The sequence below is a fragment of the Miscanthus floridulus genome, chromosome 16 (genome assembly GCF_019320115.1).
Source record: "Miscanthus floridulus cultivar M001 chromosome 16, ASM1932011v1, whole genome shotgun sequence".
Lineage (NCBI taxonomy): Eukaryota > Viridiplantae > Streptophyta > Magnoliopsida > Poales > Poaceae > Miscanthus > Miscanthus floridulus.
This window is the reverse complement of record NC_089595.1, coordinates 39,119,784-39,143,353: the sequence shown is the minus strand read 5'-3', so window position 1 is coordinate 39,143,353 and position 23,570 is coordinate 39,119,784.

Below are 23,570 nucleotides of genomic sequence, written 5' to 3'. Positions count from 1 at the left end.
GGACAAGTCATCCAGAAGCAAGATTTGCCGTTGCCTCGGCAGGTTACCTTTGACTCCAATCCTGGTAAACTTCAAGAGATGGTTAATTCTGCAGTAAATCATGCTTTGATTAATCATTCCAATGTGCTGTCCAATACTGTTCATAATGCTGTGGTTCGAACTCTCAAAGAAGGACAAGTGGCACCACATTACGTTGGGCCTGCCTATCATCAACCAGAGCCGGCATCTATCAAAACTCCATCGGCTCCTTCGGCCGTTGTGGGTACAGAAGTTACTTCCCCTCCAGTATTGGCAGGCTCACCTAATATTCAATCTACACCGATACAATCAGATCAGGTACTACCAGGAGGGCGAGTTCAGCTTAATACAGATCTATCGGCATCAGCTATGTCAGGCCCTGTGTCCCAGAATAGCCAGATTCCTACTAATTGGTGGGGATATGGCATGCCTCCGGAGTCATCTGCTTTCAATCCTAGATTACCTCAAGGGTTTGATGCAGTAGGAAGAGCGCCTATACCATCGGCCGTTTCGCCGATGGCTCAAGTGCCTCAATATGCCGCAACTACTTCTGTGCAACCAACTCCAGGAGGTTTCCAGATGCCTATGGTTCAAACATTCAATTCAAGTCCATCGGCGAGCTTACTGCCGATGCAGCAGAAAGCCCCTGCTATGAGTCAAACTGGGGTTCAGTTCATGCCTCAAACCGGTTTTAATTATCCAACAATATCAGCAAATTACCAGCCATCGGTAAGTTTTGTACTGATGAGTTCTAATAATGATTGGTCAGGACAGTTACCTGTTCAACATACAGTTCAGCGAAATCAGCAGGTTGCAGGGATTCAACAAGGTCATATGCAAGCTGGTTTCCAGAATCAAGCATCGGCAGCCCAGCCGATGAATCCTTTCCAACAGGCTAATGGACCACAAGTAACGGCAAATATGCCGATTGCTGGAGATCGTGGGCCACAAAGATATGTGGAGGGATGTCAGCAGGCACCTGTAGAAATTCAACCGGTTCGTCAGCAGGAGGCTGATGCTTTTTGGGCCGATAAGATAGCAGAAATTATGAAGGATCAGTTTGGGATAAAGCCCAAGGTCAATACTTATTCTTATCGGACTCCATACCCTCCTGCATACGATTTAATTCCTCTCCCAAATCGGTACAAGGTACCGGATTTCACTAAATTCTCTGGGCAAGATGATACATCAACAATGGAACATGTCAATCGCTTCATTATTCAATGTGGAGAAGCAGCTAACAGAGATGAATTAAGAGTTCGATTATTTTCATCATCTTTGTCTGGATCAGCATTTACATGGTTCATTTCATTACCACCAAATTCTATTATTACTTGGGTTGATCTAGAAAAACAATTCCATAAGTATTTCTTTGCTGGAATCCATGAAAAGAAGCTTACCGATTTAGTAAAATTGAGACAGCGTAATGATGAATCAGTAGAGAGCTTTGTACAAAGGCTACGAGATGTAAAAAATAAGTGCTACAGCCTGGTGCTGGATGATCGGCAGCTTGCCGATCTGGCTTTCCAAGGGTTATTGCCACATCTTAAAGACAGATATGCTTCTCAGGAGTTTGAAAGCCTCAGTCATCTTGTGCAAAGGATCTCTGATCAAGATACTAGGGTTTTTGAACCTAAAAAGAATTGGAGTAAAAAGGTATCATTTGTTGAAGAAGTAGGAGATTCTGATTCTGATGAAGAACCAGTTATCGGCTTAGCTGAGTGGGTTAAGAATAAAAAGCCGATATCTTGTCCCTTTGGTCAAAAAGAGCCAGAAAAGTTTACCTTTGATATCACCAAGGCCGATAAAATATTTGATCTTCTGCTTCAAGAGGGCCAAATTAAGCTGTCACCTAATCATGTGATCCCATCGGCAGAAGAGTTGAAGAAGATCTTGTACTGCAAATGGCACAATGCAACTTCACACAGTACAAATGAGTGTAAGGTATTCAGGCAACAGTTACAATCGGCTATTGAATCTGGGAGGATTAAGTTTGGTACTTCCAAGGCCCAAAAGCCGATGAAAATTGATCAACACCCTTTTCCAGCAAATATGTTGGATGCCAAAGGAAAGACCAAGGTTTTGACGTCAGAGGCTGCTGAGAAAAACGCGTCAGTGGACCCCCAACATCGGATAACTACCGATGATGCAAAAAGTAAGGGTTTGCTAGGAGAAAGCAGTAGTTCCAAAAATCCTCCTCGACCTGGCATTGTGATTACTCATCGAAGGCAGCAGGAGGGTTGGCGTCAACGTAATGACCGATATCGACAACAGCAAGAAGTGAGACGTCGGGAAGAATGGAATCGACATAAAGATCATTGGAGATGTCCGTTTTTCATCCATTGCTGGGAAGAAGGTATTAAATTGCCAACTGTTGAAAATTGCCCTGAGTGTAATGGTTATTACGGAGTCAATCGCTCAGAAAGGAGGTTTCAACTTGGTAATCAGGGTTCGTCTATCAATGAGCCGATCAGAGGCAGAGCATCAGTGCATGATCGGCTGGGGGGCAGACTTAGTGTACATGAGAGGCTTGGTAAACGCGCTGGATATTTTCCAAGGAATCAAGAGGAGCTTGAGGAGATGGCAAACGCAAGAGTTCCCGATGAGGAAATATTCTACAGGGACCCTAATATACGTCGTGTAGAACCAACTAGGACTTGTTATCAGCCGGTTTGGAAAACCAAGTTTCCTCGATGGTGCCCAGAGGGTCTGACAAAGACGCAGAGGAGGAGGATGCAACGTGAGCGTCAGGAGGATTTATACCAAGAGGAAAACTCCTCCAATGAAAAGCCTGGTCGTCAGCAGTGGCAGGTAAAACACAAAAATAAGGGTCCATCGGCAGATGTTAATATGGTATTCATGTTGCCGATGGAGTTTTTGGCACTATCTGATAATGAGGAAGAAGTTGTTCTCTCTGATCAAGTAGCTCAGTTAACACTAGATCCAATGATGGCTGTTTTTGAGAAACCTACCGATGACGAGAGACAGCATCTTAAGGCTTTATTTGTGAAGGGCAGAGTTGATGGGCAGCCTGTGTCTAAGGTACTTATTGATGGAGGGGCTGCGATCAATATTATGCCTTATGTGATGTATCAGAAACTTGGTAAGGGGGATCAAGACTTGACCAAAACCGATATGATGTTGAAAGATTTTGAAGGCAATGTGTCACCGGCTAAAGGGGCAGTGTGCGTGGAATTGACCATCGGCAGCAAAACCTTGCCAACGACGTTCTTTGTTATCAACGGCAAGGGTGCATATAATCTGCTTCTAGGGAGGGATTGGATTCATGCTAGTTGTTGTGTTCCTTCTACAATGCATCAATGCCTCGTACAGTGGATTGGGGATAAGATTGAGGTTGTCCCTGGTGATTCTTCTTATATCATCGCATCGGCAGAATCAGATACTTATGAGCGAACTAAATGCATATCAGGAGAAGCTTGGGAAAAAGAGTTCCTTAGAGTTGCTGATTATGAAATTCCACCGATCCAAGCAGTCGGTTCTGAAGAGGAGTTTTAATGGATAGGTTTGCCGATGATGGAAAATTAGGTCAAGGGTTCACATCGGCAGATGATTTAGTAGAAGTAGATATTGGTGATGGTGATAGGTCAAGACCTACTTTTATTAGTGCTAAGTTAGATTCCAAGTGTAAGCAGCGAGTAACAGATTTGTTAAAAGAATATAAAGATTGTTTTGCTTGGGATTATACTGAGATGCCTGGATTAGACCGATCGATAGTTGAACATCGGTTACCTATCAAATCTGGATTTCGGCCACATCAGCAGCCAGCGCGCCGATGCAACCCTAATGTACTTCCTGACATTAAGGCCGAAATAACTAAATTAATTGAAGCAAAGTTTATTCGGCAATGTCGATACGCAGAGTGGATCTCTAATGTGGTTCCTGTTTATAAGAAAAATGGAAAACTTCGTGTTTGTATTGATTTCAGGAATCTCAACAAAGCCACACCAATGGATGGCTATCCAATGCCGATTGCTGATTTGTTGATTGATGCTGCGGCTGGACATCAAATTATCAGCTTCATGGATGGTAATGCAGGTTACAATCAAATATTCATGGCTGAGGAAGATATTCCCAAGACTGCTTTCAGATGTCCAGGTCATGCGGGGTTGTTCGAGTGGATAGTCATGACGTTTGGTTTGAAAAATGCCGGTGCTACTTATCAAAGAGCTATGAACTTTATTTTTCATGAATACATCGGCACATTAGTGGAGATTTACATTGATGATGTAGTGATCAAGTCTGGAGATATCACAGCGCATTTAGCCGATCTGCGAAAGATACTGGAGTGCACAAGGAAGCATGGATTGAAGATGAATCCTAATAAATGTGCATTTGGTGTATCGGCAGGACAATTCTTGGGTTTTATGGTGCATCAGCGAGGCATTGAAATCAGTAGGAAGTCTATTGATGCAATTAACAAGGTGATTGCTCCTGCCAATAAGACTGAATTGCAATCTTTGATCGGTAAGATTAATTTCATTAGAAGATTCATATCTAATCTGTCGGGTAAGATCAAGGCTTTCAGCCTACTACTTAAATTGAAAGCTGATCAGGAATTCGTATGGGGAGTTGAACAACAATTAGCCCTTGATGAAATTAAGAAATATTTATCAAATCCTCCAGTGTTAGTTCCACCTCAACATGGGAAGCCTTTCAGGTTATATTTGTCGACTGATGATACAGTTATCGGTTCAGCTCTTATTCAAGAATTTGAAGGGAAAGAACGTGTTATTTATTATTTGAGCAGAAGGTTAGTAGATGCTGAGACGAGGTATTCGGCCATCGAAAAATTGTGTCTGTGTTTATACTTTTCTTGTGTCAAATTAAGGCATTATTTGCTATCTGCCGAATGTACGGTCATATGCAAAGACGATGTGGTCAAGTATATGCTGTCGATGCCGATATTAAGTGGTAGAATCGGCAAATGGATTTTGGCATTATCAGAATTTGAACTACGTTACGAATCAACTAAGGCAGTTAAAGGGCAAGTGATGGCTGATTTTGTCACTCAGCATTGTAATACAGTGGACTTTCTGGGGATTGCTCCCTGGACACTTTTCTTCGATGGGTCCACATGTGGTGAAGGAGCAGGTATCGGCATTGTGTTAATTTCACCTCTAGGGAGGAAGTATGAGTTTTCATTGCCGATTGTTGCTACAGCAACAAACAATCAAGCTGAATACCAAGCCTTGATAAAAGGGTTAGAATTGCTGAAGGAGATACGTGCCGATGTTGTTGAAATCTTTGGTGATTCTATGCTAGTTATAAATCAATTGGCTGGAAGTTATGAATGCCGAAGTGAAGCTTTGATTTCGTATTATGAAAGATGTTTGCAATTGTTGAAAGGATTTAGAGGTTTTCGTCTTGAACATATCTCTCGATTGCATAATGAGGAAGCTAATCGACTAGCTCAGCATGCTTCAGGGTATCAGCCTATTCAGGAAGTGCTAACATCGGCAGTTGATACCGATGACTGGAGGAAAGAGATTGTCGATTATTTAAAGGATCCACATAGAAAGGTTGAGAGACGTATAAGGTTCCAAGCTACCAAATATGTGCTCCTCGATGATGAATTATATTATCGGACTATAGATGGAGTTTTACTTAGATGTGTTAGCAATGATGAATCGAAAAGCTTGATGGGTGAAATTCATGAAGGAGTATGTGGGGCACATCAATCGGCTTTCAAGATGAAATGGATGATCAGAAGGAATGGATACTATTGGCCGACTATTCTTGAAGATTGTTTTAAGTATTTTAAAGGATGCCAGGGGTGTCAAAAGTTTGGTAATATTCAAAGAGCGCCTGCATCGGCTATGAATCCTATAATCAAACCGTGGCCGTTCCGGGGATGGGCTATTGATCTCATTGGTCAGATTTATCCGCCATCGAGTAAAGGACATAAATTTATCCTGGTTGCTACCGATTATTTTACAAAGTGGGTTGAGGCAATTCCTTTAAAAAAGGTGACATCGGTCAATATGATTGATTTTGTGAAAGAGCATATTGTTTACCGATTTGGTATTCCTCAGACTATCACTACCGATCAGGGCACTATGTTTACATCAGGAGAATTTGATGAGTTTGCTGTAGGTATGGGAATTAAAATTTTAAATTCTTCTCCATATTATGCTCAAGCTAATGGTCAAGCTGAGGCTTCTAACAAAGGGATCATCAAACTCATTAAGCGCAAAATTGAAGAAAATCCTAGGAGGTGGCATACAGTGTTAAATGAAGCCTTGTGGTCATATCGGATGTCATGTCATGGTGCAACCAAAGTAACGCCTTATCAGTTAGTATATGGACACGATGCAGTATTGCCTTGGGAAATTAAGGTTGGCTCTAGACGAATACATTCTCAAAATCAGCTGACAGCCGATGATTATAATACTCTTATGAAGGATGAGTTGGAAGATGTGGCGGGTCATCGGTTAAGGGCTTTAGTTAGTATCGAAGAAAATAAGAAAAGAGTAGCTAGATGGTATAACAAGAAGGTGAAAGTAAAAGAGTTTGCCGATGGAGATTTGGTCTGGAAATTGATTTTACCGATTGGGACTAAAAGTTCAAAGTTTGGAAAGTGGTCTCCTAATTGGGAAGGTCCATATCGGATAAATCAGTCTGTTCCTGGTAATGCATATATTTTAGAAACCCTCGAAGGGGTTGTGTTTCCCAGAGCGATAAATGGAAAATATTTAAAGAAATATTACCCTAGTATCTGGATAGATGCATAAAAGTATAAGTGCCGATAACAGTACTATCGGTTAGAATTATGCAAGGATGTCCATGTCTCATAAAGTGCCGATACAATAAATAAGATTATACGTTCAACAAGGATTGGATAGCTAATATCGCACGCAGGCGAATCTGGTCGGCTTCCTCCATTTCTTTGATATCGTCATCGGCGGCACCCTCCACAGGCTTGAGTTTTTTCTTCATGGCTAAAGCTTTGCGAGCTTGGATATCTCTTTCTTGCTGAAGGGCCTTGATGGCATCGGGTAGCTGGCTTTCTTCTTATTGGGCATGAGTTAAGGCTGCCTCAACTTCTTTCAATTCAGCCAATAGAGCCATCTTCCTTGCTGATAAATCTAAGATTTTCTGCTTTAGTTCAGCGCCCGAAGTCTGCAAGTTGCCGATGCCCTTGTGCTTCTCATCGGCAATCTGTTTCAGTTGTAGCATCTCTTCTTTGAGTTGAGCCTGAGCTGCTCTATCGGCAATGCGCTGAGCGGCCCGTTGATATTGCAGTTGGTGGCTTTCTAGGTGAGCTGCTGGGAAGAGTACTTCTTCAACATCGGCAGGGACCTGGCCCCGAATTGTTTTGAAAACTGTCTTTGCGGGGTCCGAGTCATCTACCAGTTGGGCGGTACCTTGTTGTAGCAAGTTCAGGAGGGTTTCCAACTTGGATTTAGTCTCTGCCGATATTGTTCCCAGTGCAAGGGAAGAACTTGTCTCCTCTCCATCGTCGTCAGAAATGTCAATGGCAAAGGAAAATAGGCTGTTCGGGGAGTCTTGTTCCTGAGAAAGAGAGAGGGGGATCAGTTAGGGGTAAGTATGAGTATTGTAAATCAACTAGGCTGATCGGTTTACCTGTTTCAAGGCAATTTCCTGTGCTTGACTGGAGGAAGCAACCTGGAGTATGTCGTGTGGGGGATCGGCTGAGCTTGCCGATGGGATATCCTCTGTGACTTCATCAGTGGTGGGCTCTTGAGGTATGACGGCCAATGACATTGGGGCAGATGTAGGGATCGGCATAGACCTTTGTCGTTTTGGCTGTGCTTCAGTATCTGTTGAAGCTTTGCGTTTTGCTTGGGCATCGGCAACGATGGGCTGGGGGGCATCGACACTTGTTGGTTGTGAAGCTTGGACATCTGGTACGTTTGCCGATGTACCCAATTGTTGCTGCAAAACAAGTGTAAGAGATGATATTTAACAAATAAAAGGTAAAGTCAAGAAGCTACCTCTGAAGGTTCATCGAAAGAAGTGGTGCTTGATATCGGCGGAATTGCCGATGATGATCCAGTAGCAGCTCTTACCCCCTGATGATCAAGGTTAATACAGTTTGTGATCGGCATAAGTAAAGATAAACGAGGTTGTTACCTTAAATGCTTTGACCAAGGTTGTAGCAGCAGCCGATGGAGTAGCCCTGGATGTAGCCAATTTGGTCTTGGAAGTGATGGTCTTGGTACGAATCTTCTGGTGGGTCAAAGCGGCTAAGGTGGGAGCGTTGTAGCCGATCAGCGATGTTGGGGAAACAGGCCGGAGATTGAAGGGTTTCCCACTTTTGCTCACCGATGGTGCTGGGTTGTTAACCTGTTACAAGAGAATCGGTTACTGATATATGAAGGGAAAAGCAGAAGGGAGTTAAAGGAAACTTACCGCGTCGTCAGGGATGGCGTATTCAGGGTCGATCATGTGCCGATATGTGTGAGCAGAAGTTGCGAACAGTTGTTCTTTCCACTCTCGCCACCATTGCTTATATGACTCGGTGATGAAAGATATTGGTGTCCAGGTGGATATATCAACATCTGTAGTATCGGCATCGGGGGAGAGTTGTACTACTTTGTTCCAATCTGTTCCGCAGGTGATTGTTTCCCTAGGTTTGATCACATCGGCAAAGCAGAGTTTGATCGGCAATTGCCCAAAAGCCAATTGGCGGGATACTGCCGATGGGTTGTAAAATTCATACGTAATGTTGGTGTTTTTCCCGCTGCCGAATGTGTTTACTGGAATTGCCCTGGGAGTGATGATAGCCATCATGAGCTCATTATCTTGATTCAGAGTGTCATCGGCAAAGTTGAAAAGAAGGGGGAATCTGTTTTCTTCGTCAATATAAGGCACCTAGGCCCTATGATCACGAGAAAGACCATTGTAGAAGCTTTGAAAGAATCTGCCGATTTGGTCTTCGTTGGCTTCTGTTCCAGGAAGGACAATTATGGCTTCACCAAAATTGAGGGGTGAGCGTGTTGCCGATTCATCATCCCCAAGCACATAGTCTTCAGCAATTTCTCGTGGGAATTGTTGAGCAAAAAAGTCCCATTGCAAACGTTTGTGCATATGGGCATTCAGCCACATGTTGATAAACCACCACGGGCCTCCCAGGTTGCCGATGGGTTCGCCGAGCAAAAGTTTCTGAGACACTTGATGAAGAAGATGATAAGTGGAGCTCAGAAGGTATCGGCCAAGAGGAAACCTTACGCCATTAGCCAAAAGTTCAGCTGCAGGGAGGAAGGCGTTGGTTGGTCCTACTGATCGACCACAGAAGATGAATTTTTCCAACCACATATTCAGGAATGTGGCATGTTCCCTCTGGTTAACTGTCCCGGTCTTCTGGTATTCTTGAATGTATCCTGTCCAACCGCCGATGTTGCGGGTATTTACCCTGTATTCAGACTTTCTACCATAGATGGAGCCTTCATCGGCAGTTGAGATGTCCAAGCCAGTAAGCATATGGATATCGGCAAGGGTAGGAGTGGCTGGGCCATGTCCAAACATAAAAGTATTGGTCGTGTCTGACCAGAAATAAGCAGCTGCAATTATCATTGATTCATTTTTCTGCATATCGGCAATAGATAGCCTAATGCATTGGTCTAATCTTCGTTCTGCCCAGTATACTTGCATCGATCTATTAACTCTCAAGTACCAATCTTTCCACCCCTTGGTGGTTTTGGGCCAAGATCGGAATGTGTCTTTCCACAAATTCAGAGAGAAATTTTGGGCTCTAAAGGGGATTCTGTTAACCTCTGCATTGATCAGATCGGTTGGATCGGGGTTGCCCATTGGTCCGAGGCATTGGACGTGCGGCTGATCGGTTGGGATAATTAATTTGTTGCGCAGTTCCTAAGGTTATAGAATCCAGAGAATAGAAGAAAGGAAAAATCACCAACTGAATGAATTTGCGAAAAGATCAAAGTAAAGGGTAATGGAAGTGGAGCGAACCGCGGGGACGTCGAAGTTGATGGCCATGGTCTTGAGGAAACTTGAAGTTAGCGCCGGAGAAGGGTTCTTCTTGGTTGAGGTCGCGCGGTTGTTCGTCGGAGTCGCCGCCGGAGAGAGAAAATGCCAAGGATTGGAGGCTGAAGGTAGAAAATGAGGGTTCCGGAGAAATCTATTTATAAGCCGCCCGGAGTAAGGGTATTTTGGACTTATCTCTATGTCGCGCGCATATAGGTCGAGACGGTTCAGAAGGATATGGTAACTGTTCGTGCGATAATCAGGGGATTGTACAGATGAGTTGATGACAAGTAATCATGACTTGGAAGGAATATCGATACAGGATGTTTTAATTCTGAAAATGGCAGCATTATCATGTTAAGATCTTGCCGATGGGTTATTGTTTCGGTATCTTAACCATAATCAGGGCAAGAGTGGTTGGCGATTGTGCAATATTTACTGAAGTGCGTGAATCAAGATTAGATTTGATTAGATTTGATAACAAATCAAGTTTTGGCTTGGAGAATGAGTTACGGTAATCGGGCGAAGGCAAGCGTTATCTGGAGTAAATTTCAGAGCATTAATGGTTTTATACTCCGAAATTGGGGGGCATGTGTTGACACCGTTTTTTGCACGTGTCAAAATAATCGGAGTGGACTAATTGGCAAGGGGAAAGTTATTGAATACCTTGATAGCCGATGAAAGCCAGCTTGTAAAGATGGTTGCCGATAGCTGGTGATGGTCGATGGAAAGGTTGATTTGGACTCGGGCGTTGCCGATGAAACATGGAGTATGCCGATGAAGGGAGGCTTGAAGACTACTGCCGATGAAACAGGGAATATGCCGATGAAGGAAGACTTGAAGACTACTGCCGATGAAATAGGGAGTATGCCGATGGGAAGGAGGACGGTGAGATTTCCATCGTAATTGAGGCGGACAGGAAAATAGATAGAAGTTGATTTCCTTTTCTATATTAGTTAGAGTATGATTCATGTAAGAGTCACGTGTTTCCTTAGATATGGGATTGGTGTCCTAGTTGTGTTTGGTTGTGTCTCTTTAGATCAGGGTATAAATATGGAGTAAGGGGCAATGTAAAAAAGGATATATCAATCAATATCAAAACCAATTTTTACTCCTGTTTGCATCTACTTACTTTTCGGCGACTTCGTCAATTTGCACATTTTCTTCCTTTTTACGAGTTCTCATTGATTCGGCGAGCTGCATCGTTTCAGTACGACCTTCGGCGATTCTCGAGTTCCGAGTGAACACCTCTTGGCCGTGACTTCCGGGCGTATCGCTGTTGTCAGGACCAAAGTGTTCGTATCTTCATCCTTGTCGATTAGCAGGTCAAATCGACTGGCACGCTTTGGATATCGATTCGGGTATTAGCCCTTTGTGTTTGCAGATCCACTTTTGCATCAACACTGAGATTGCTTTGTCCTCTTTGAATACTTTTGTTGTCATGCGAGCGAAGGTTGACCCTGCGTTGCATAACCCCTCTACCATTCTTCTGAAGCAGTATGTTCCGAAAGGAGTGATGAAGCTTGTTTTTTCCTCGTCTTCCTGGTTCATCCAAATTTGATGGTATCCTAAAAATAGTCCAAGAGTGACAAGAGCTCGCAACCAGCTGCTGAATTGATGAGGGTGCTTATTCTTGGTAATGGGAAATCATCCTTAGGGCAGGCTTTGTTTAGGCTCATGAAATTGACGCACATTCTCCACTTGCCATTTTTCTTTTTGACTAGCACGACATTTGATAACCAAGTTGGGTATTTAATTGGTCGGATGACCCTCGCGTCAAGCAATCTTTGGACCTCCACCTTGGCTATCTGCTTTCTTTTTTCAGACATTTTGCGAAGCTTTTGCTTGATTGGGGGGTGATTTTTGTTGATGTCAAGGATATGCTCAATGATGGACCTATCTACCCCTCAGAGGTCCTCTGAGGACCATGCGAAGATGTCGCTGTTGTCATGCAGGAAATGGATGAGGCCGGCCTTGGTTTTGCCATCTAGCATAGCAGAGATGATGACCTACTTGCTGGTGTCACCTTTGAATAGTGGTAATTTTTTGTTTCTTCTGCTGGCTTCGCCCTGACTTGTTGTTCTAGTTCATTTGGTGAGGGTATCTTGACTATTGGCTTTTCTTTGCCTAGGTTGTGTATATTTTTCTACCTTGGGGTGGTTGTTTCTTCTGTTATTCTAGCGAGGTCTTGGTTGCCGTATATGGTAATGACGCCTCTGGCGGAGGGCAGCTTCATACAAAGATAGCCCAGGTGGAGGACTACGCTGAAAATGTTTGTGACCCCTCGGCCAAAAATTGCATTGTAGTTGTATAGCATGTCAACCACATTGAAGGTTATGTGCTCTGTCCTGCTGTTGCTTTGGTCGCTGAAGGTTACTAGGAGTGTGACGTCCAGCCGGCTATGGCTTTCACTTGTTTGCCCCCGAATCCGTATAGCCGACGTCCAGCCGGCTAGAGAAGATTTCTATCTAATTTCATGTTGTCGAAGGTTGAAGTGAATAGGATGTTGGCGGAGCTACCAGTGTCGACCAGGATCCTTGTTACTGCCCAACCAGCCATATTTGTCTCCATGACCATGGCATCGGTATGAGGGTAGTCTTTTAGTTTAAGATTTGTGCTATCGAAGGTTATTGGGATGTGAGACCATTGCGAGTTCTTATGTGGCCCTTCAGTGGCTAGGTGGTGTACCCACCTCATATGCTCTTTGTGTTGTCTCTTGTTGCCGTGATCATCGTTGGATCCTCCGATGATTGCGAGTATTATACCGAAGGTTGCAGCTAGGTTGTTGATTATTTTTTGAATGGGTTAGCTCGTGGGTTCTGGTTTTACTTGCTATTGTTGTGGCTAGGTTGGTGGCTGCGGGGGTGGTGGTGGTAAGGATGGGTGCTGGCTTCGTATTTGTGGTGGGGTGGGTGGGTGAGTAACCGTGTATAGTTAGCTGTTGGAGCGATTGTTGTAGCCGTATGATGGCTGGGGCTTGTCGTAGGTGTTGTAATGGTGATAGGGGGATTGTAGCCAGCGAAGGTTGGGTATTACTGAGGATGTTGTTGTGGGGGGATGTTGTATTTTACTGGTGTGTATTGGTATGGGGTAGTTGCGGGGGTGGGTTGTCTCCTTGTATAGTTAATAGGTTTTGGTGGGCCTGAAGCGGTGACTTGCTGTGCTTTTTGATATTCTTTTCCCTTTGTGAAACATGCACATTGCTTTGTCGAGTGGCCTTTGCCTGGTTCATAGAAATGGCAGTATAGCTTCGCTGGATCTCTTGGACTGGGTCTGCTTTGGGTATTGTCTCTTTTGTCATTCTAGCTGTTAGCGGGGGTTTGTTGAGATGTTGGACTTGGTTGCTGTCTTTGGCATTACAGAGGTGTGGTCTCTATGGTATTCACGTTGATTGGTTTGTTGTGAGGGTACTGGTTGCACTATGGTGGCCTCAGAGATGGGCGCATTTGAGGTTTCAAAGCCTAGGTCTTCGAACGGAAGACACTGTCTGATCTGATGTACTTATCCATGACCTCGTGTAACTCTACAATGGTTTTTTGTGACTTATGTGCGAGCCTCGAGGAAACTGGCCCTGGTCTTACCCCGTTGATTGCTGCTAGGATTACTGCATCATCTATTATGTTTGGTGTCCTCGCTCTAAGCTAGACAAATCTTCGCCAGAAGTCTCGGAGGGGTTCTCTTTTGGCTTGAGTGCAGGTGAATAATTCCATGGGATTGGTTGCCGAAGGGCTGATACCTTTGAAATTGTTGCATAGTTTTTCATGGAAGCCCCCCAGGAATCTATCGAGCCTAGCGGGAGGTTGATGTACCAGCTTTGGGCAATGTCCCTTGCTATAATCACGAAGGACTTCGCCATGGTATACTTATCCTCGCCTGCGGCTACCACTACCGCTTCATAGCTCATTATGAATTGGCGAGGGTCTATGCTTCCGTCGTGCCTTGGTAGATTTTGTGGTTTGTACTTGAGCGGCCAGTTTCTGGTTTGGAGTATCTAGGTCAATGGGGATTTTAGGTCATATGGCATTAGCGGAGGCTCATTTCTATGGTGTTGTTGTACGGCTGGGGGAAATGTATTCTGGGTAGATCTAGTGAAAACGAGGTGGTGGGGGGGGGTTCGGGTGGAGCGGAGGTAGATTTGGGTGGAGCGGAGGTGGATTTGGGTGGAGCGGAGGTGGATTTGGGTGGAGCGGAGGTGGCAAGTCATGCTGTTCGGGTAGGTAGTTTGGGTTAGCTTCAATCGAAGCTAGGTACTCATCCATTTGCCTGAGTTGTTCCCTGGCTTCGTCTGTCTTCTGCCTTATTACTTGCAGGCGTGCTTGCCTCTGGTGGGCTTTGACTCGACACCTTTTCTCTTGGAGCTCCTCATGCATTTGGTTTAGGGCCTTGAGGCCTCTCGCCTCTGCACCTTCATTGTTGTCTTCCGATACGTGGTCGGTTTCTTCCGTCCTGGACGGTTCGGGTTGGTGGTTGGCTCCGGCCTCGGCTGCCTCGGCCCCATCCGACTTAAGCTGTGTTCTCGTTGGTTGAGCGGAGGGTTGGAGTACCAGAGTCCCACCAGCTCCGCTTGCGGAGGATCCCGCCGCCGGGTCCGACCCTCGCGGCGGGGCAGGTCCCTTTGGGTGTTTCTTCTTGTAGTTGCCATTGTTTTCGAGGAGTGGCGGACTGAGATCCCCACAGACGGTGCCAACTGTGGGGTCACTCCTGGCCTCTCGCCCTCGCTGAGGGACACAGGGGAGAGACCGAGGGTTTCCCACAGGTGAGTAACTAGACTGTCGTGAAGTTATGAGCGAGGGTACAGGAAAATAAGGAAATGGAAAAGTGTGGATTAAATGTCCATTAATTTGTCTGAAAAAGTTCGACCCCTTTCTTACACGAGCGCTCCGGGCATTTATAGGCCATACCCGGAGATGCGGTGGAATTACATTAGGGTTAGACCCTAGCTGGTAAACGCTATACAAAAACCAGGGGTACAACGGTAATCTCATTTTCTCAGCCAACCACTCCCAGGTCCAATTGCTGACGGTGGGGTCCCTTCCCGTGGTAGGCAGTGACCTTCGCGTGCCCCCAGTGAGGGTTTGTTCGTTGTCACCACCTTGCAACCTTCTCGCCATGCTCCTCCGGCGCAGCTAACCTTCGAGCGTGCCACCTGAACACACATATAAAATAAATCGATCAAGGGCACCCTCGTCATGGGGGTGGTGCCTAGGACAAGGGCGAGTTAGTTGAGCCAACGCCAGGTCGAGGGCTAGGGGAGGAGTGGTGACGGGGGTACCTCCCCAACAACGCGCCTTATCAATGTTCAAACCCACCCCTGACACAACCAAAGTCAGGCTGGAAATGCAGTACTCCGTACATGCCCACCTGTTGCCATATACTCCCTCTGTACTTAAATATCTGTCGTTTTCGTTTTTCGATAAACAACTTTAACTAAATATATATTAAAAAAATATTAATAATTATGGTAAATAATTAGTATCATTGGAAACATCTTTGAATCTAGTTTTTTAATAAATTTATTTAGAGATACAAATGTTGCATGCATTTTTATAAATCGAGTTAAACTTACGCCATACACATCAACGGCGACAGTTATTTAGGGACTGAGGGAGTAGCTACATGTACAAGGACAAGGGTCAGAAGCTTTCAGCCTGTTCGCTTGGTCGTATTTGGCTTATAAGCCATAGCTTATCAGTCAACGAATAGTATTTTTCTCTCATACTAAACTAGCCAACCATACTTTTTGTCATGACTTATAAGTCAAAGCAGCCCAAACGAATAGGACGTTTGATTATGTCGGACCTCAACCAACACGTAGGACTCATACATATACTTTTGCATGTTTCCCTTCTTTTTTTCTCCTCTTGATTTGAGGATATTATTATTGTCGTTGTTTCTGTTGTTGGGTATTTCCGTTAGTTGACCGGAAGAAGCTATGTCCGGTGGATCCTCATTCGATCCCTGGACTCGGTCGTGGGCTAATCGATCGCTCCGAGGACCAGTGATGATGGCAATGGTAACCATCCATTCTGAAGACCCAAGCACATGGACAAGCCAACGGCTGCGCTTAATTAACTTGCAAACAACGGCTCCACGTTCGCCTAGAACGAACTTACGGTTTGCCTTTTTTTTCACTGGACCAGCAGCAGCAGCAGCTAACCACTGAACCCGACATGTATTATTCCTGGGTTGATACGTGCCACACAAGCTTAGGGCGTCCACAACGGTGCTGCTAGCTACGTAGCTAGCTTACGTAGAGGTGAGAGGCAAAAGTAAAGACTGTTTTATATATTTTTATTTTTTATATACTATTGGATCCACACGTTTTTTTGGACTACGTCAAATAGATCATCTATTTGTTTATCGCTAGTGACTACTCTATCTTCTATTTTTTCACTATCCATGTTAGAACAGCTAACAAATAGCATGTTCGCTTGTTGGTTTCAGCCAGACCTTATCAGTCAGCCAACAGTATTTTTCTCTCACAACAAACTAGTACCAATCAGGCTTATCAGTCCAGAAACCAATTAACGAAAGACCTAGCTACCGGTTCGGGAACACACACAACCATGGCATTAATTAACTACCAGACCACGATTGGGCGCGCACGCACGGCCGCATATTGGTTGCAGCTGGAGCGCCGGCCGTCACGCATTTGAAGCCAGCTACCAAGACACACGCCGCGATGCTTCTACCCCTACAATTTATTAACATGTTGTAAAACAGAGTATCTCGATCCACAAGGCAGCTTATAACAATCTTTATTTAGATGATCCAAATGTGGCCTTAATAACAAAGGAAAAACAAATCATACCTAGCGGAGTAGCGGATCGAGGAAGACAATGCCAAGTCTCGTTCCGTCCAGTTGATCCTCGCGGCTTCTTTGTGCTGTTGAAAAGGGAAACAAACATGTTTTTGTTCTAAACAGAGCACAGCACTAGTAAGGCTCACATACACTAGCAGAAACCACATAGTTGTACGCATTTGTGTTGATCGTCTAGAGAGAAGAAAGAAGAAAAAAAAGGAAAATTGCTAAACAATGCTAGGTTGTTTAGCCCTATCTTAGCACTCGATTTTCTCTTCCTCTCATTCTTTTCCCTCTCTGGCTTCTCCCCTCTTTTTCCAACTCCAGCGGGCTTTAGAAGGGGTCGGCCGGGAGAGACATGCCGTCTAGACGGTGGGGACAGTGGCCGGGGGGTTAGGGGCCCTGGCAGCTGTGGAGGCAGCCGGGCCAAGTCGGAGCTAGGACGCCATGGCCAGAGCTCGTCGTGGAAGCTGACGATCGGACGAAGAAGGAGGTCGCCGCTTCCGCGCTAGGGTTTCGCAGAGCTCCACGGCCGCAGCCGTGGCCGCGGAGCTCCGGCGAAACCCTAGTACGGCCGTGCGGGGCAGTGGCGGGGGCGAGGTTGTGAGGAAGAAGATTAACGGTATAGGAAGGGAAAAAATCAAGTGTGGAACACTCGAGTGGTGGCTAGACAGCTTCAAAAAAGAGGAGGAAGAGATGTAGTTACAGAGATCTCCGCCACTACTACTAACTCCGGCAAAAAATATTTTTTTGAAACTATGGAAGTGTGCCACGATTGGCACATGAGCCCACACGTTATTTATAGAGAAATTAGCAGAAGTTGTGTGCTTCTTTTTTTTTAAAAAAAAAGAACTTACGAGCTGTGTGATTGATTAGTCTGGCTGGTTTGTGCGTACTGCGCAGGTGCACCTTGGGCAGTGCTGAACTGAAGCCCAGCCATGGCGGGCGCACCAGGCAGGCACCAGCTCCTCTCCTTTTGCACCTGACCAACGACCTGCCTGTACTCTCAGCCTCTCAGGTGCATACTTACTACTCACTGCAATGCGGGTCCCACATGTCAGGTTAGACCGGCGTTTGGTAGGTGGCCAGCGGCGTAAAAAGGACGCGTGCTGGCCTGCTGGGTGTTTGGTGTGGGCTGGCGGGTGGTGAAGTGTTGTTTGCCTGTTGCGGCAACCCGCCGCAGCGTTCCAGCGCGAGGCTCTTCACTCTTCAGCACGCGCTTTCTCCCTTTTTTTTTTTCTCTCGGAGAACATTCTTCATCAATCAGTCAAGAAACAGTACTTCGATTGGCCATGGCCGGACTGTTCTACGGCCAGCGTATGTTCAAAAGCTTTGTAGGACTCCTGTCGGAACCCAACAAACACGTACCCATTGCTGGCTGCTGCTCCTACTACTACGTTTCCACGCGGACCGATCCAAGTCGAGCCAGAGAACTGGTAGTATGTAGCAGCTGGGCCTGATTCGCCGGCGGCTAGACGAAGAAGAACGTGCAGTGGTCGTCTGCTGGACGCTGAGCCAGCAGAGGTAGGCATCAGGGCACTCACATTAAAAAACTATGGTTGGTATGTATTCACGTAAGCAATTTGCTAATGTGGCAAGTGATTTAATGAGAATATAGAGAAAAAAATCTAAAAAACTAAATCTATCTAGAAAATTAGGTCTTCATGGTTATCGATACACAGTAAACTATTGCAACCACATTGGAAGAGCAAATATGGTTTCTATCACTATTTAAGTCCTATGCTATAGGAAAATCTTTCATTAAAAATGATACTTTCTTAATACGATGTCCTATATGCTATAGAAACTAATAATAATTTATTGCATTGTGAGTGTCCTCATCAGTTCATCACTATTCACCAGGTCGAATCGTTCCCGTTCCCACGAGGCTGTACCGGCCAGAAAGCGACGTGGCATTGATGAATACCAGACCGGCATACTACTCCACAAGACCAGTCCCAATAAAAAAAAATCAGAGCAGTTTCTATAACATAAAATATCGTAAAAAAACAAACTACTCCTTAACGATGCAAGATTTTCTACCAAGGTCCAAACAAAAATTTACCCAATCATTTACCAGATTGCTCTCTGCCGTCTCTGGATCTTCGTGCCTTAGAACCACGTGAGGATGTCGTTCCTTGAGGAGGAAACGGTTTCTCCTTTCTATACCCTCTCTCTACATTAAGTCCTTTGTCAGATTAGTAAATTGCTGAGTTATTAATATAAGAGCAGTCCCAATAAAAAAACTAGTAGTTTCTATAACATAGGATACCGCACTAAAAAAATACTGCTTTCCAACCTATGATTTCTATGAGTAATAATTATTTTCTCTTTCTCTCTCCTAACTCTATCTTCTTCCTCCAATGGGAGTGCGGCACGAGCCCGCTACAAACTGGTGGTTTCTCTCTAATGGCGATTTCATGGTTTTTTGGTGCATTGGGTCGAGAGAAGACCTGATTTCTTCATGAGAAAATCATTTCTATGATTTTTGCTCTCTTTCTTCATTAATTACGTTACTATATCAGCGTGGCAAGTCATTTAATGAGGATAGAAACCATCATCAATACACTATTGGGACTGCCCTAGCTAACAGAAGTAGAAACTATCATCAATGTCCGATTGACTGTCCTAGCTCCTACTTGGATGCGATCTCTTTCCCCTTCGCGGTCGCCTCTTTAATTCTGAAAGCCACGTACTAGTAGTACGTGTGTACCGTGTACACTACTCGTACATGGACAGCACAAACAAATCAAAGCACTTAGTAATAGTCCAACAGTATGTCCGGGTTGGTTCGTATCGTTGCTGGTTCGTGAAGAAGTACTGCTGGCTAGTTTGTGTGAGAGAAAAATACTATTCTAACTGAAAATTTACGATCGTTTACGACAAGCCACAGCCAAACAAACAGACTGTTATCGTCGAAGCTAGTTGTAGATGGATGAATCAGAGCCATGCGTTCCCCCCAACCCCAACGATCGTGGAATCAACCAGCCGTTCCGTTTCAGCCACACGCACGCGCCCCAATGGATTACGGGACACGCTAACGGCTGGCTGGCTACTCGCAACCGCATTTTGATTGCCGCTGCCTGCTGGCCTGCTGTATGGATTAGTCACTAAAGTTTAGAAGGTGTTACGTAAGGGTATCGTATGGGATATTTGGATATTAATCTCCTACAACTAAAAAGAACAAATCGTGGATATTTTTTGGTGCGATATTTGTTTTGGGTCTGCCTCTCTCCCGCACCCCTTGCAACAAAATTCAAAAGGAAAGAAACAAACCTCGCGGAAGGAAACAAACCTCGCTCCATCCCAGTGATTTGGTGTCGCTCGCTCCCACGCCCCGCCCGGCTCTTCCGCACACGCGCATGCTCCCAGACCCCACTCGGCGTCGCTCGCATGACCGGAAATCACGGTTCCTCCAATTACGCTCCCTCCCATCCCAATCCCGTCTCCCTCCAAATCCCCCGGCCCCCGGCACGACGATCTCGGCGTCTATCACACTCACCCATAGGCCATAGCGCTGCCTTCCTCCTCACGACCACCACGCGGAATTAGGACGCTGCTCCGACGTCCGTGCTCTACGCCGCCAACCATCCGCCGCCACGATGGCCTGCTGCGCCATTGTTGTCGTCTTGGAGCCGCCCTCCACGGCCATGACCGCGCGGAGATCGTCCTCTCAGGCGCCTTAGGTCACCGCACCACCATCCAACAACGGAGACGGTCCTCCTCAGGCAGTCGCACAACGAAGACGCCACCAGAGCTCATGAGGTTGTGGTCAAGCTCGGACGCTGATGCTAGGCACTTTCGTGCAAACATCAGATATTTCAACTGTCACTTTTCTTTCACTTCTCTGTACTGCCACCTAGATCGTGTGACCACTAACATGCGAATCTACGGTGTCTACACGTTCCGTGCCCATGGCCAGATTTACCATAACATACGATTATTTGGTAAAGAGGAGGGTGTCGAAAAGAGACACCTCGAGATTTACCACAGGTCTTGAAGCTCAAGCCCGGGTGTCCTGTCATATTGCTTAGGAATATTGACCCTGCCAAAGAGCTATGCAACGGTACAAGGTTGGTGGTGCGGGGGTTCCGAAGAAATACAATCGACGCGGAAATCGTGGTGGGGCAGCATGCTGGGAAGCGGGTATTCCTTCCTCGAATACAGCTATGCCCGTCTGATGACGAGATGTTCCTGTTTCAGTTTAAGAGGAAGCAGTTTCCTATCAGGCTGAGCTTTGCCATGACGGTCAATAAGTCACAGGGCCAAACTATCCCAAACGTAGGTGTGTACCTACCTGCACCAGTATTCTCTCACGATCAGTTGTATGTTGCGATGTCTAGAGCCACGTCAAGAACCAATATTAAGATCCTTGCCCTCCCGCCTGATGCGGAGGCACAAGAGGAGGAGGCCAAAAAGATAGAGAAGAAAAATGTTAAAAAGAGCGCCGATGGGGAAAAATAAGAATGCGTCAAATAAAAAAGATAAGGATAAGAAGACCCCAATAGCGGATGAAACTTTCACGAAGAATATTGTATTTAAGGAAGTTCTAACGTCATATACGAGGTAATAAAACATTACTAACTCATACAATATATTTTTTCCATTCAATTTATATTGTACAAATAATATCTTACTAATGACATATTTATTAATGTTCCTAGGTATTTTAAATGATTTATCAGACTCTACACGGAGATGTTGTATATACACTTGTGTGATGGCATAATAAAAATTGAACATGTGTTATATTATTGTTATAAAAATAACACTTTGAGTGTTTTGTTCATAATATTTTGTTTCGTAACCATTCATAACTATTACACGTGTATGTTCTCAAAACCATGAGTTTTGTCGACTTTCTCTACTTTTCTCATGTGCCAATGTGGGATCAACCGAATTAGCACTTACATAATTACAAACATAAATTACTTGAATAAAACCAACGAAGCAAGTTAGCGATCATAATGAGCAATAGTGCTAAACAACACCATACCAGTGGTCGTGGGATGCCACGATCGTAGTGGCGTTGGTTCCGCGCATTCAGGAGGATAGCTCATTTGTATTTTTCTTTGTTGCACCAGGGTCATTGGTTTGTGAGCACGAAAGAAATAGATATCGGAGATTTCTTCCTGCCAATATAAAATATTATCTTAGCCGCATCACGGAAAGGTCTACAAAGTAGAGTTTGTGAGCCTACGACGCCGCGCACTTCGTGACTGTGTTAAATTCATAAACTTTGCTTTTTGATTAAATACCACTTTAACGTTGGTATTTAATTTTTACAGTATTGTTATCTTATCGTGCGATCCGTATATTTTTAATATAAAATGTTAGCTGTCCCGTAGCAACGCACGGGTAAGCTGCCTAGTAAAAAACAAATTATAAAATACGTCAGTAATCCGCGAGACGAATTTATTAAGCCTAATTAATCCGTCATTAATATATGTTTACTGTAGCACTATATTGTCAAATTATGGACTAATTAGGCTTAAAAATCGTCTCGTAAAACAGTCTCAACCTGTGTATTTAGTTTTGTAATTAGTCTATATTTAACACTTCATGCATGTGTCAAATATCCGATAGGACAACGACTAAACTAGTTTAGAAGGTGAATCTAAACACCCCTGAACCACGAGACGATGACACGATGAGATCATGCATGGCGTGGATCTCACAGCGAGTGAATTGCCGTAGCAGGAAAACTGGAAAAGAAAGAAAGAAAACTTAATTAGACACGGTCAAGTGTCATGATTCTCTAGTCCATTTCAGTCTTTTGTTTGTTTCTTTTCTTTGTCCTTGCTTGTCGCCATACTCATCCCAACATCCTACTCCGCACCTCCTTCCTTCTTTAGTATCCGTTTTTCCATGTGTATAAAACTCAAATGTAACCTTTGTCTCAAGGTTGCCAGATAGTAGTAGTGCGTACAAATTTTGTCCAAATATTATTTGGAAAATGTTTACGAAAATAACAAAAGTGTTGCTAGATAGTAGTGTACGTACAAGTTTTGTCCAAATATATTTGGAAAATGTTTACGCAAATAACAGTAAGTGTTGCTAGATAGTACTCCAGTATACGTACAAGTTTTGTCCAAATATATTTGGAAAATGTTAACACAAATAACAAAACTTAGACCATGTGACCATGTTTAGATGGACTAATTAAGGTAGGTGCTACAAAAATCCCTAGACAGTCCAAACAGCTTGGTTTATAGCCCATTCTCAATTATTCAACTACCCAGATTATAAAAAACCATTAGTCGCCTCTCTCAGGCTATTGCAGCTTACAAATTGTGTATACAGAAATTTATTAGAAAAATTGATTGATGATTATTTTTAAAAAAAACTTGCGGAGAAAAATCTCCACAAAAATATATCTCACAAAAGTTATATTAAAAAGGCGTACTAATAGTTTATGGTAAAAGAGTTGTTTCAAGAGATCATGTAGTAGTATATAGTTTCTCACTTTTCGTAAGGAACAGTCGCCTGAAACCAGGCTTTCCTTCAGACGGCGACATGTGAGAGGTTGTCAATCTTGCTTCAAGATTCGTGCCTATTGAGTGTGTTACTTGTAACTTGTTAATTGTTTTTATGTCGACTTAGATCAAAATTTTGTAATTGTCTTACTATAGAAAAAATTATTATTGTTAATTGTCTTTGAACGGTATCCTGTTAACTGGGTTTTGTGGGAATTTATTAGATCATAATTGGCCGTCGGATCTTTTTGTCTGTAGGATCACAACCGTCGCGCTATACATCTGAAAATAGGAAATCCCATTAT